The following is a 14160-nucleotide window of genomic DNA, read 5'->3' on the forward strand; positions in this document are numbered from 1 at the left end:
TGGGTAGTTACTCAGCAAATGGCCTCAGGCACGGAGAGGAGCCGCCCCACTCCGCAAAGCTCTCTGCCTGCCTCAGTATACTGAGCTTTCCAGGCCAACCCTGTTTGTTCTAAGTTGGCATCCCAATTCAACTGAGCTCAGAATGATGCTGCTTAAAACAATAGGACAGTTAATGATCCATCTATCGATGGGGGGAAAGGTTGGAAAAGAGCTCTGGGTAAACTTGGGAAGGATTGTATGAACCGATGCAGAGTCAGGAAAGCTGAACCATGAACCATGGCCATGACGCTATAAAAACTTTACAACTCTAATCAGTGCACCAACCAATTTTGGCATAAGAAGATGGATGGCAAAACATGCCTCCCACCTCTTGTCAGAGAGTGGGTGGGCTATAGGTGCATATATATTCAGATAGAGATCACAGAATTGTAGAACTAGAAGAAACTTCAAAGGCCATCTAGCCCAGCCCTTACCCTTATCTTACAGATAAGGAAACTGAGGCCCAGGAAGGTTAAGTGGATTTGCTTAAAATCAGAGATAGAATTGAATCCCAAATTGTCTGACTCCAGGGTTAATTTATTTTGCCGGTATTTATTTGTTAATGGGAGAGTTGGGGGTTGGGCAGGGTTGGGCAGGGAAGTCTTTGGGAAGTGACTGTTTGAAAAAAGGGGGCGGGGCCCGCGCTCTGGCGCAAGAAGAGAAGGAATCTGTATTTCCTACCCAAACTAAAGACAGTGTAATGACATTCAGGTCTTATTTTTATCCCCCTTGGCTCATATTCTCTTCACTCTCCCCCTTTTCTTTGTTTTTATAGATTCTGTATCTATTTGACAGCCTTAATCCTGCACCAAAGAGGCCCCTGATCCTTTCCATTCAGAGATGCTCCTCATAACTCTCTTCTTGCCAGTTCTTTTCCCTATAGAATTTGCTAACTCCGAGTATCTGACATCATTGCTGACCCTTCAAGGATCCCAGACCTTCATTTGGAGAGTTGTTGCCCTTCTATGACTAGTCCCACAATGGTAACTAATGGTAATGGCTCTTCATTCCAAATGACATAATGGCAGAAAGGAGAAGTCCCCAGATGTTCATACACCAGACAACCAGGCAAATACCATGTAAAGCCCCTGTAAAAAAATATTATTGATATCTTTTGGTTTTTTACCCCATCACAATTTTCCCCAGTATCCCTCTCCCTCTCCTTCCCTGGGAACCATCCCATATAACAAGGGAAAAAGAAGGAGGAAGAGGAGGAGGAGGAGAAAAAGAAGATCATCTTAACTGATCAATACATTGGAAAAAAATCTAAGAATATGTGCAATGGACAACACTTAAGAACCTCCCACCTCTGCAAAGGGATGAGGTAAAAGTGTCTTCTTGTAGCACCATGTTTGTTTTTTTAATTATATGTTTAGTTTATATTTTTATTGTATATTATTATATATTACACATCATATATAATGTTATTGTATGTTATAGTAATTTCATTGTGTGGTATATGTTTATTATATTTTTAAAAATTATATTCATTTTTGGTTTTTTTGTTTTTGTTTTTGCTTTTGTTTTTGGCTAGGCAATGGGGTTAAGTGACTTGACCAGGGTCACACAGCTAGTAAGTATTATGTGTCTGAGACTGGATTTGAACTCAGGTCCTCCTGAATCCAGGGCCGGTGCTCTATTCACTGTGCCACCTAGCTGCCCCTCACTTCTGGTTTTTGTGGTTCTTTCCAATTACGTTGTTGTAAATATGGATTGTTATAAATGTACATTGTGTGTATTGTTTTCTTGGATCTGTTTACTCCCCATGCCATCAGTTCATGTGAGTCTTCCCATGCTTCCCTGTATTCATCATATTTATCACTTCTAATAGCTCAGTAATATTCCTCTACATTCATGTACTACAATTTGTTTAGCCATTCCCCAATTAGTGGGGAATGTTTCTGATTCTTTGCCATCATAAAAAGTTCTGCTACAAACATTTTGGTGTATATGGGGACTTTTTTTTTTCTTATCAATTGTCTCTTTGGGGTAAAACTTAACAGCAGGGTCTCTGGATCAAAGGAGATGAACATCGTAGTCACTTAATTTGCATGATTCCAAATGGTTTTCCAAAATGGTTGTACTGATTCATAGCTCCACCAACAATGCACTAGTATCCCTGTCTTCCCACAGCCCCCTGCAACATCGACTATTCCCATCTTTTGTCATCTTTGCCCATTTGGAGAGTCTGAAGTGAAACCAGAGGGGTTGTTTGGATTTCATGCAAGACCTTTAATCACATTGGGCTGATTAGAGGTTATCCCTGGATCCTGGGACCCCCATATCTCTCCCTTCTCATGTTGCTGGAATAAATGTGGCTTTGTAATCAAGACAACTATCCACCTGGACCAAAATGACTGCATATTCATTTGCTTGGGAGGCACTGAGATGCAGTGGAAAGGGTAAAGGATTTTCAGTCAGAAGGCCTACAAATCTAGGCTCAGCCACTTACTACTTGTATTATCTTAGACAAATCACTTTGCCTCTCTAGATGTCATTTCCTTCATCTATAAAATAAGTTTGGACTATGTAGCCTTTGAGGGCCCTTTCAATGCTAAATAAATATATAACTCAAGATAGTTGGCCCTCTCTCTACAACTAAGAGATTTTGGACAGGTCACTTGAATTGACCAACTATAACCAATCTATCAACAAACGTGTGTTAAGCACCTACTGTACACCAGTCCCCATGCTAGGTGCTGGGGATATGAAGACAAAAGCTAAACAGTCACTGCCCTCAAAAAGCTTACATACTCTTTTCTTTCAGCTCCTGTTGCATCTTATTAGGAATATTCTTCTTCTTGACAGTCTTCCTCCCATGCCTCCAATATAACTTCAAAAAGTAGTAAATATTTTTGTTTTCTTAGTCCCTGCAATGGCTGTGGTTCTTGTTGAAGAAGTCTCAGGTATAGGTGACCCCATAGGGCAATGGAAAGATATAGAGCAGGAGTAAGTGCCCCTATTGTCAAGACAGGAAGAGCAGCTTAAAAGACAGAAGCATGATTGGAAGGTCCAGGGCAAGGTTCATGTTTCAAGAGTGGGGCATGATAACAATACTTGTATCCACAGAGTATTAAAAAGAACTAGAGCATTAAGGAGATCTGTGGAAGGTTTATGGAAAGATGTAAACAAGAATCACACAGGATGAAAGGCTGGGAACAGTTTGTGAAGCCCACTAGGGGTGGGGATCTCTCAACTGTACCCATCACAGGTCCACTGGACCATGACAGATTCGAGAGTTAGACCTGGAAGGGAGATCAGATGGTCCTTCCTGCTCACTGTACATGTAAGGAAGCTGAGTTCTAGGAGGTACTTAATAAATGCTCGTTGATGGGCTGATCATTGGTTGATTGCTGTGATCCAGGGTTCACTCCACCAACATGAGGTACCCAGGGCAGGGATGATGCTGATGTTGATGCTGATGATGCTGAGGCTGTAACTAGCTCATTTTCAGACCTAATAAGGAAGGTGTTAGGGTAGGTGCTGAGCAGTCCAGATCAAAGATTGAGTTTGAACCTAGGAGAGATCTAGGATATGTGAAGAGATGATCACTAACTTGTCTTCTGACCAGAAGTATATTGTGTGTTGTCCATATGGTAATACTGATATCTACTCAACTGAGTTATTCATTCCAATCATGCCCCCTTTCAATTCAATTCAAATCCAACCCAAGTAGTTGTGAAGTGTCTATTATGTGCCCAAGGGTTATCCCTGGCTCCTGGGACTCCATGCTTCTCCTCACTCATGTTACTGGAGTTAAGTGCAGTGGGGTGGCTCAATTGTTAGAGTGCTGTGTCTGGAGTCAGGAGGACCTGAGTTCAAGTCTGGCCTCAGATACTTACCACCTGTGTGACCCTGGGAAAGTCATTTAATCTCTGTTTACCTTAATCCACTGGAGAAGGAAATGGCAAACCATTCCAGTATCTTTGCCACGGAAACCCTATGGACAGCATGGTCCACGGGGTTGTGAAGAGTCTGGCGTGACTGAAAGCAAATAACGTGCCCAGCACTGGGGTGCACCCTGCCCTCAAAGAGTTTGAATTCTCCTGGAGAGAATTAAGAAGTACATGGCTAAGAGAGGCTTTTGTGATGAAGTCTCAGGTTTGGAGTTAGAAGACCTGGGTTCAAATCCAGACTCTGCCACTTGCTAGCTGTCGAACCTTGAACAAATTACTTAACCTCTCAGGGTCTCCACTTCCTCACCTGTAAAATGAGGAAAGTTGGACAAATATTTAGTCTCTGAACTCTAAATCTATGATCCTATATGAAGTAAACATCTACCTTCCCCGGATCTTACCAAGAAAACCTGGGACAAGGACAAATGCTGCAACAACATCATAGAATGCCTTCAGTCATCTGGCAAACTGAAAACAGAAAGCACAAGACAATTAGAAGAAGAGGACCCCCAATGGAGGCTGTGTGATGCACATTTGTAAGGAGTCAGCAGGCCTGAATTCAAATCTATGTACCTATGACACCTTGGGCAAATCCCTCAGCTCTCTGGGTCTCAGTTTCCTTATCTGTAAAATGAGAGCATTAGATTTAAATATCCTCTAACTGCTTTTCTGCTTTGAATCAAAGACCCTAGAATGGCAGGAGTATAAAAAAAAAATCTCCTTTCTCAGGAGAGCCGATGTGACCCCCACCAGATATCTAGGTTTTAATGCATTGGCATTAAACGGCTGATTCGGAGGGGTTTGAAGCAATGATGGAGGCAGCCTTTCCTCCCCCTTTCCCCCAAGGGTTGGGGTAAGCCATTGTCCTGTATGCTGACTGTACTTGGCATTCAAGGAAAACAGAGACCTTTGAGCTTTGGGGATTCAGCCAGGACTCAGATGGTGGAGAAAAGAAGCACTCTCTTTTCCCTCTGCTTTTGCAATTGTCCTTCCATTGTCTGTTGGAGTCCCCAGGAGGCTGCTCTGTCTCACTGATTCCCCCACGCCCCGTCCAGAGCAATTCTGTGCACCTGCACCTGCATGCTGGCTGCTTCCGGCCATCTGTTGGGCTGTGCTCATTGCTGACTCTGGGGTGCCCAAAGCTAGATAGAAGGGAATAGACAAGTTTGTTTGTTTGCTTGCTTGCATTATCAGTTTGTTAAAATATTGGTAGTTGGAAGCTGGAGGGCCCAACTATGTGACATTTTTAAAATGGTTTTCTTTAAGACAGCAGTCACCTGGGGCAGCTCAGCTAGGGAGCAAAATGGATAGAATATGGGCCCAGGAGGACCTGCATTCAAATCTGCCCTCAGACACTTACTAGCTGTGTCATCTTGGGTAAGTCACTCAACCCCAATTGTGACAGCAGTCACCTGAAAGAGAATCCCTTTTCGGGGAATAATAGCTAGGGTTTATATAGTGCGTTAAGGTTTGCTAAGCACTTTACAAATATCATCTATCTGATCTCCACAACAACCCTGGGAAGTAGGTGCTATTATAATCCCCATTTTGTAGATGAGGAAACTGAGGGTGAAAGACGTCAAGATTTGCCCAGGATTGTACAGCTAGTAAATGTCTGAGGCAGAATTTGAACTCAGAGTCTTCTGTCTTTAAGGCAACTACTCTACTCACTGCATCAGGGAAATGTAGAGGGTGGATCTCTCTAAATGAATTAGAGGCTAATTTCCAAAGGCTTCAAGATACTTAAGAGAGGTGCTTTCAAAGTCCTTACACTCGAATCTATCCTAAGATTTATAGATGGAAGGGACTTTGGAGATAGTCTGTACAACCCAGCTAGGTGGTAAAGTGGGTAGAGCATGTGACCAGGGGCGAGCAAAAACTTGAGTTCGAATGCTGCCTCAGATGCTCTCTGTGTGATCCTGGTGTAGCCTCTCTGAGCCTCAGTTTCCTCATCTGTAAAATGGGAATAGTAACAACCCCTACCTCACAAGGTTGTTATGAAGATGAAATAAAATGAACATTATTATTACTATTGCTATCATTATATTATAAGGATGGAATTGCATCTCAGAGGAGGGAAGTGATTGGCCCAAGGTCTCACACACACATATAAAGGGCAGAGCTAGGATTAGTTTCCAGGACTTCCTTCTAATCTAGGGCTCTTTCTACTTGATCACCAACTTTCTTAATATAAGAAAGTTAAGTTTCTTGGACACAGCCACATCCTGACTTCACTGAAGTCGGTCTTGGCTGTGTGTTTTCTCTGTTCTTACGGCTTTCTTGCTCTTTCCCTTTCTTGTATCTCCCTGGACCCTCACTATTCCTTCCTTCCCTTGCCATTTCCCCAGGAGGCCTCCTCTTTGACAAGGTAAGGAAGGACATGGCAGGAAGAAGCTGGCTGGGACTGCTCCGCTACCTGAAGGGGGGTGGGGACCCCAGGGAAGGAAGTGGAAATAACAAATGCATCTAACTTCCTCTTGGACCAGAAGAGAAGCCAAGTCAAGGACATGGACTTGAGGAGGAGAGCCCCACCGACTCCCTGGGGTTCATGCTGCCTTTTTTGTTCTTGTTACCGTCCTTGACACTTCATTGTTCCAATTAAACAGAGAACTTCCAGCACTGTGATTAGAGTGGTCAGAACTGCTTCCTAATCGAATTGAAATAATAACCAGGCCTGGATGAGAGGAAGGCAGAAAGGCTGACGCTGAGCCTCAGGATTGTTCAGGTTATCTGTCAATGAGTCTTGGCTGAGACCACAGATCTGCTGGTGACCCCGTCTGGGCCTCAGCCTCCTCACCTGTAAAATGGGGGACTTACCTGACCCTGTAATTAGGTTCCCTTCCAAATCTAAAATTCTATCATCCCATGTATACTCTAGACAGGGGGATAGAACTGGATGTGAAACTTCCACCTCAGGGTGTTTCAAAGTACTTGCTGGTTACCCAGCCTCAGTTTTACTCAGGAGAACTGGCTTTGGAAAAGCCAGAAAAGAATTTGTATACATCTAATTGGCTGGAAGTTTTTCTTTCACTGAATGCAAATCATTCTTTGCAAATTCTCTGCAGGGCTTTGAACAGAGACTGGATGACTCCTTGTGGGATGGTGTAGAGAGGATTCTAGTTCAATTATGGGTTGGACTAGGTGGTCTGTGCTTTCCAATTCTGAGATTCGGTGACCCCTTGTTACTTAGGGGTGAGGGGTGGGAAGTAGGTCTGGCTCTTGCCCAGCAAAAGAAATGGTACTAATGGAGTCAAGTCATAGAATTCCCTTGCATTGGTCCTTTCCTTGTAAGATGGACCCCTTCCCTCAATTGAGGGGTACACTTATAAGAGTTTAGAGCTGGAAGGCTACTCAGAGGTAATTTTGTCCTATCCTCTCATTTTACAGATGAAGAAACTGAGGTCTGGAAAAAGAGAAATGGATTGCCTTTGGTCACTGAGGTAGCATATGGAAGGGCCAGGATTTTTACTCAGGCCCCCTGATGCCAACTCCATCACTTGGGGCCACTACCCTTTCCTAACCTAGCAGAGATGTTTGTGCCATCTGCCCTGGCCCAAAGCTGGACATCAGTTAGGTCTCCACTCAGACAACTCTGAGTCACATTGGATTCTGCCCTTGTCCAAAGGATGGGGAACAACAGAGGGAAATCCTCTATTCTCAGAGGGAAGCTGGCTTCTTTATGAATGAGGTCAATCTGACAAGGAGAAGGTTCTCCCACCAAGAGCAGCAGATGGACAAATCATTTATTCTTTCTGACCCTCAATTACCTACCTCATTTGTGAAAGGGGAGAATAACCCTTCCCTTGTTTTTCTCATTCCAGGCTAGGAAAGAAAGAAAACCATAGGCCTTCATGTGTAAGAGGCTCTAGGGATCTAAGTGCTCCTGTTTATAGCTTCTGAGTTATTTTTTGCTCTTTGTAGATAAAAGGGAGTAAAAGGAGGGATTTGGTCTAAGCCGGCCCAGGGCTGTATGCCATACTTGCTCGCTCTCCTCCAGTAGCAGGGGAACCTCCCCTCCCCCCCCACCTGCCTGCGCTGGAGCAGGGGGCGCCTGTGCTAGTGTTTTTGAACACCTGTGTGTGAATGAATGAGTGGGTGTTGACAAGGAGCTGAAGTCAATGAATTTCCCCACAGCAGGTGCAGCCAAATTTACATACGTAGGCCTCAGTTTTGCAAGGTTTAGTGAGGCACCAGGCTCTCCCAGTGGGTCAGAGATGGAACCCTGCTAAGTGACTTTCCCCACCATCACCCACCCTCCTTGATCCCACACTGAACCCCTGGGAATCCCAGTATAGAGATGACTTGCAAATAGCAAACCCGACCAGGAGGAGTTTTTCTTTAGAGGATGGGGACTAACCAGTAAGGAAAGCTAGGTGAGCTTCCTAGAGCTCCACCTCGCCCTCCCCCCAACCTGAATTAGGCAGAAGGAAGCCAAATGAGCAGAATTCACTCAGCTGGGGGGGCTCTTGAAGCCACTACACAAAGGTGGGCTGAGGAATGGGGTTTCCTGGGACTAGGCCTGTGTTCATCAGCAGGAGAGAGAGGGAGAGAGAGAGGGGGTGGGGAGGGAGGGAGAGGGGGTGGGGAGGGAGGGAGAGGGGAGAGACAGAGGGAGGGAGGGGGAGGGGGAGACAGAGGGAGGGAGGGAGAGGGGACAGGGAGGGAGGGGGAGAGGAAGGGAGGGAGGGGAGAGGGAGGGGGGAGAGGGGGAGAGACAGAGGGAGGAGGGAGAGGGGGAGAGACAGAGGGAGGGAGGGAGAGGGGGAGAGACAGAGGGAGGGAGGGAGAGGGGGAGACAGAGGGAGGGAGGGAGAGGGGGAGAGACAGGGAGGGAGGGGGAGAGGAAGGGAGGGAGGGGGAGAGGGAGAGAGAGGGAGAGGGAGGGAGAGAGAGGAAGAGAGAGGGAGAGAGAGAGAGAGAGAGAGAGAGAGAGAGAGAGAGAGAGAGAGAGAGAGTGCGCGAGAGCTGCTGGACTGGAGAGATCCTAAGAGCACAAGGAGACAGGTTTGTGTGGTTGGTTATCCACCAGACATTGAAATGCACAAATTCGTGCTCCCCTGGGCCCAGACCTGGACTGCATCCAAACCTCCAGGGTTGGGCTCATGTCAGCATAGATGTGGCCAGGAGAGTCTGTTGGCAAGTCATCCCTGGGGCTGGGCTGCTGGCATCACCAGCTAGCTCTGCACCAGGGACAGTCTCTCTGATTTCCTCCTATCCTGTCAGTAACAACAGCTGGACAAAGGAGCCTGGTCCCTGGGCCTTTGGGTTGAGCCACAGCCTGTGAAATGGTAGCCCTGAGGGAGTATTAAACACTTAGCTTCCCTTTCCTGCTGATCTGGATGCTTGGGGTTTATTTTTTTCTTCCCCCTTTAACAGAATGTTCGGCCTCATCTCATCTGCCAGCATCCAATCAATCAGCCACCCTCTAGAGAGAAGGGGAAGTGCTGGTTGGCGGAAAGAGGTCTGCTGTGCAAGACGGCTCTTGTAAATCTTTGTATTGTGCCTGTGTGAGCCCAGGAATCATCAGCGCTGTATAAATAGTCTTCCTGCAGCAACAACAGAGCCTGGGGCTTGCCTTGTTATGCTCTGGGCTCTGGAAGAACTGGGTATTGTTGTGGACACAGAATTAGTTTCCTATGGCCCATTTCCTCCTGTATGAAAACCACTGGGTGAGATTAGCCGACTGATGCATAATTAAGATTTCCATAAGAGAATCCCTATAGAGATGTTTACCTTCTCTTGACACTACTGTACCTGATGCTCCAGGGCCCAGGTCATAGGAGAGGCAGCATGCAGGAGTGGAGAACAGGCAGAAAGCAAGACTGGTTCAAATCCCACCTCTGAGACTTGCAGAAGTTTGACCCTGGTCAAATCACTTTATTTATCTGAGACTCATTTACCTCCTAAGGTAGTTATGATGATAAAATGAAACAAAGGTTATAAACCTTAAAGTTCTCTCCATAAATGTCAGCTATTATTCTAAGTGGTATTCCTTGAAAATCCAAGTAACTAGGAAAGGTGGGACTTCTCATGACTGCAGGACCAGTGACAGCTCCACCTGGAGAGAAGGAGCCCAGACTCAACTTGTCCAAAATGGAGCTCAGGATGATTTTCCCCAAGCCTGTGCCTTCTCCATACTTACCTGTTTCTGTTGACAGTATTGCTGTTTTTCTAGTCAGTCAAGTTTATAACCTTAGTGCCACCCTTGACTTCTGCTCCCACTCCCTATACACTCAGCTGCCAATTGATATTGATTCCACTTCCGCAATATTTTTTACCTCCATCGACTTCTCAATGCTCACACAGTTGCCAAATTGATATTCCTAAAACATAGATCTGACTGTGATCCCACCCCTTCCCATCTGGCACTAAAAAATCACCAGCATTTTCCTCTACGGTAAAACCCAGACTTTTCCTCCTGACATTTCAAGTGCTCCCCAATCTCCCATCTCCTTGTCTAGTCTTCTTTCATAACATTTCCCTCCATGTACTCTAGTCAATAGAGCCTGTTAGCTGTCCTATGCCATTTCTGCCTCCACCCCCCCCCCAGTCTTAGGGTTATCCTTTCTTTCTGCTTTATAGAATCTCTGGTTTCCTTCAAGGGAGCCACCTCAAGGGAGTAATTTTCTGAGCTCCCCAACCCCTTTATTAGAACCCCCCGCCTCTAAAAATTACTTTGCATTTACTTATTCACATGTTGTATCCCTCCCCTTCAAGAAAATGTAGGTAGGGACTGTTTTGCTGTTTGTATTCCAGGCACATAGTAGGTACTTGGCTTGTTGTATTGAACTGAATTGAATTGGTTTCATGTGAGGCCACTCTGTAGGAAGGACATTTGAGGAAGTAGAGAAAGCCTTTCTCACATGTGGCATTTGAGCAATATAAGGCGAGACTTTCAAAAATACCATGGGAAATCATTAATAATGCCCATGTCCAGCCTTTGCCCAAAAGAGTGTCAGTCATAGGCAAGCCAGTGGAGTGGTTGTGTTTTAAAATCAAAGTCACGGCTCAGTGTAGACACAGAATCAGCCAGGCTCCCTCTGCGCTTCATTTTTAATAGCCTTCCACTTTCAAGGTTGAAAGAAGCCGACAGGGAATCTGACCAGAACACTGGAACAATTGCAAAAAACTTCTTGGATGTTCTGGGATGGCACTCTCCTCCTTTCCCTGGAGCTAACTGAGTGCAAAGGAGCTAGCCCACAGCTAGGTGATCCCTGGGTTGGACACGGATGACATCTTAGGCCAGAGGGCACCCTGGTGTATGCAGATGTGCTGAGATTCAGCAGCAATCGTTTACAATGATTCCCTGGGATGGAGAGGGGATTGGGCTGCTGCCTTAATTGTATCGTAAGTAAATTTTGGTGGGTTTGCATCCTAACTATAGGGACTGGGTCTTGAGCAACTTCATATTGCTGAGATTGCGGTTTGTAATCCATCATATCCTGGCTATAATATCATCATCATCAACCACCACCACCATAACACCTGCATTTATTAAGCCCTACTATGTGCCAGGCACTGTGCTAAGTACTATAAAATTATTATCTTATTTGATCCTCATAACAACCTTGGGAAGGAGGTGTTGGCTGATTGGATTCATCTCCCTGAGCCTCAATTTTCTCATCCGTAAAATGGGGATTATACTTGCACCACCTACTTCTCAGGGTGGTTGGAAGGAAGGTACTTGGCAGTCAGGTGGTTCAGTGGATAGTGCACTGGGCCTGGAGCCACAAAGACCTGAGTTCAAATCCAGTTTTAGATACTTCCTAACTGTGTTCCTCTGGCTGAGTCACTTAATCGCCATTTGCCTCTGTTTCCTCAGTTGAAAATGAGAATGATAGCAACACTTAGGTCATGGGGTTGTTGTAGCATACCAAGCATATAGTAGGTGCTTAATAAATGCTTATTTTCTTGCTCCTTTGGTACCCGTTAAAATGCTCTAGAAATGTGAAATGCTATTCTTACTGTTGTGGTGATGGTGGTTGTTATTATTTTGCAATGCTCGTCGTAATGACTAGCACGTAATGGGAGTTCAAGAAATATTGTTAAATGAAGGAATATATGGTGAAATTTTAAATTGCTATCCTTTTCCGCATAAGAATCTTAAAAAAAAAGTCAGAGATTTCTGGTCAATACTACTTAGTGGCACTTTGGTGGTCCAGGCTCAGAGGTCAGAAAGAAGCAGCCTGATAGCATGAGGAGGACACTAGATTAGACTGGGAGATAGGAAATTAGGGTTCTAGTCCAGATTCAGCCACTTGCTAGTTGTATCACCTTCAGCAAGTCACTTAAGCTCTCCAGATGTTTCCTCATCTGTATAATGGGGATAATGTAGAGTCAACGCATGGCTGGTGCTGACACATATTGGCTGTGTGACATTGGGCAGGTCACTTAACTTCTTTCAAAGAAGGTGCTGTCCTCACTTGTAGAAAGAGTTTCCTCACCTGGAAGTTTCCTATACCAGTGGAATCATATAATCCCTGCCCCTATCCATACTAGAAATAATATCTTCCTTCTCTACTTACAGGGGTTTTTAGAGGATGGATAGATGGATGGATGAATGAATGAATGAATGAATGGGAAAGCACTCAGTAAGTGCTTACTATGTGCCAAGTATGAGCTTGAGATACAAATAGAAGAAGCTAGACAGTCCTTACTCTTGAAGGGTCCACACTTTCATTAGGGGAGGTAGCACATAAAAGAAGGCCATGCTACATGGAAGGTGGCAAAGCCCAAAGGTCCTTAGATTTTTTTTTCCTAAGTGGTTAAGATGATATTGTCAGAGGACCACAGAGAAAAGAAGAATGGCAGATTTTAATGCCTAGAGGATCTTCAGAGGTAGGAGCAGGGCAGGTGGTACGGCCTGGTGGTCTCCCATCTCATCAGGACTGGAGTTGTGGGTTTTCATCCCATTTAAACCCTATGGCACCTTGTCAGCTACGAAAGAGCCCTCCAAGGTAGAGGAACAATAAGGTGAGGCAGTGGAACATGGCAGAAGGAGTGTGGAACTTGGCATTAGGAGTTCTGTGTTCAAATCCAGCCTTGCTAACCATGTGACCATGAGCAAGTTGGTTTTTTTTTTTAACTCTCTCTGACTCACAGTTCCTCCATCTGGAAAACAGGGATGAGAATAAGAACATTTGCCTCACAGGGTTGTTGTGAAGGTCAAATTATGTATAAGTATAAAGCTTAAAGTGCCATGTAAATATGAGTTATTATTATACAATATCATGAATATAAAACATTATTATTATATAATAGCTAAAGCCTAACATTATCTCCTCCCTTTTGGAGGATCTGAGATTTCACTAGTATGTATACTCCCTTTACCCAAGTGATCTTAACTCCTCTATGACTCAAATGACAGTCTTTGAGAATTGTCCAGGTTTAAGGTAAAAATAACAGCTGATAACAATAGCTGACATTATATAGAAGTTAAAGGTTTACACATGCTTTTCCTAGCACTGTCTCATTATGTAGTCCCAACTTGCAGAGATTTTGCTAGATCTGCCCAGGATCATAGAGACTTTCTTTGGAGGATAGAGAATCCTTATATGAGATTATTTGAAGGCATATGAGAGAGTTGAGTTGTTGGGGGTTCCAATGGCCTTGGAAAAAAGACTCTTTCCAAGTGTTGAGGAGTTAGGAAGCAGAGGGAGAGAGGCAGGAGTGAGATGTGAGTGAATGAATCAGCAGACAAGAGACCAAGAGGAGAGAGGATTGACTCATGGCAAGTGTGGACAGGAGCTGATAGCAGGCCCTCTAGAAATTGTGGAAGATGTGAGAGTGGATCACTGTGAAGACAAATTGACAGTTTTTTTCCTCCTGCTGCTCTTACCAGGTTTTAAATCTCAATCTTTTTTTTTCCTTCAGGAAAGCCTCTTAGACCAGCTAGAAGGGTGTTTGAATGTTTCTCTCTGCTTTTATGTTACTTGATACAGCAAATCAATTACATGGTCATTAGCAGTGATTTTGTCTCAGCCTATACATTTATAGTCTGAGAATGAGAGAGGGGAAACTAACCCATTGGAAAAGGGAGTTCCCTGATTTTATTCTAGGATGAGGTCAGAGACTGAGCCTGTGAGAGTTAGTATCTGCAATTCTAGTAATTTTCAAGAATATTCTAAGCAGTGGTTGAACCTGGAGAGAGAGAAAAGTAGTGAATGGACATGCCAGCAGCAGAACGGAGTTGGTGAAGTTGTCCAGAAGGGACTGCGTTTGAAAG

This window comes from Phascolarctos cinereus, unplaced genomic scaffold (assembly GCF_003287225.1).
Source record: "Phascolarctos cinereus isolate Bilbo 61053 unplaced genomic scaffold, phaCin_HiC Scaffold_726;HRSCAF=1367, whole genome shotgun sequence".
NCBI lineage: Eukaryota > Metazoa > Chordata > Mammalia > Diprotodontia > Phascolarctidae > Phascolarctos > Phascolarctos cinereus.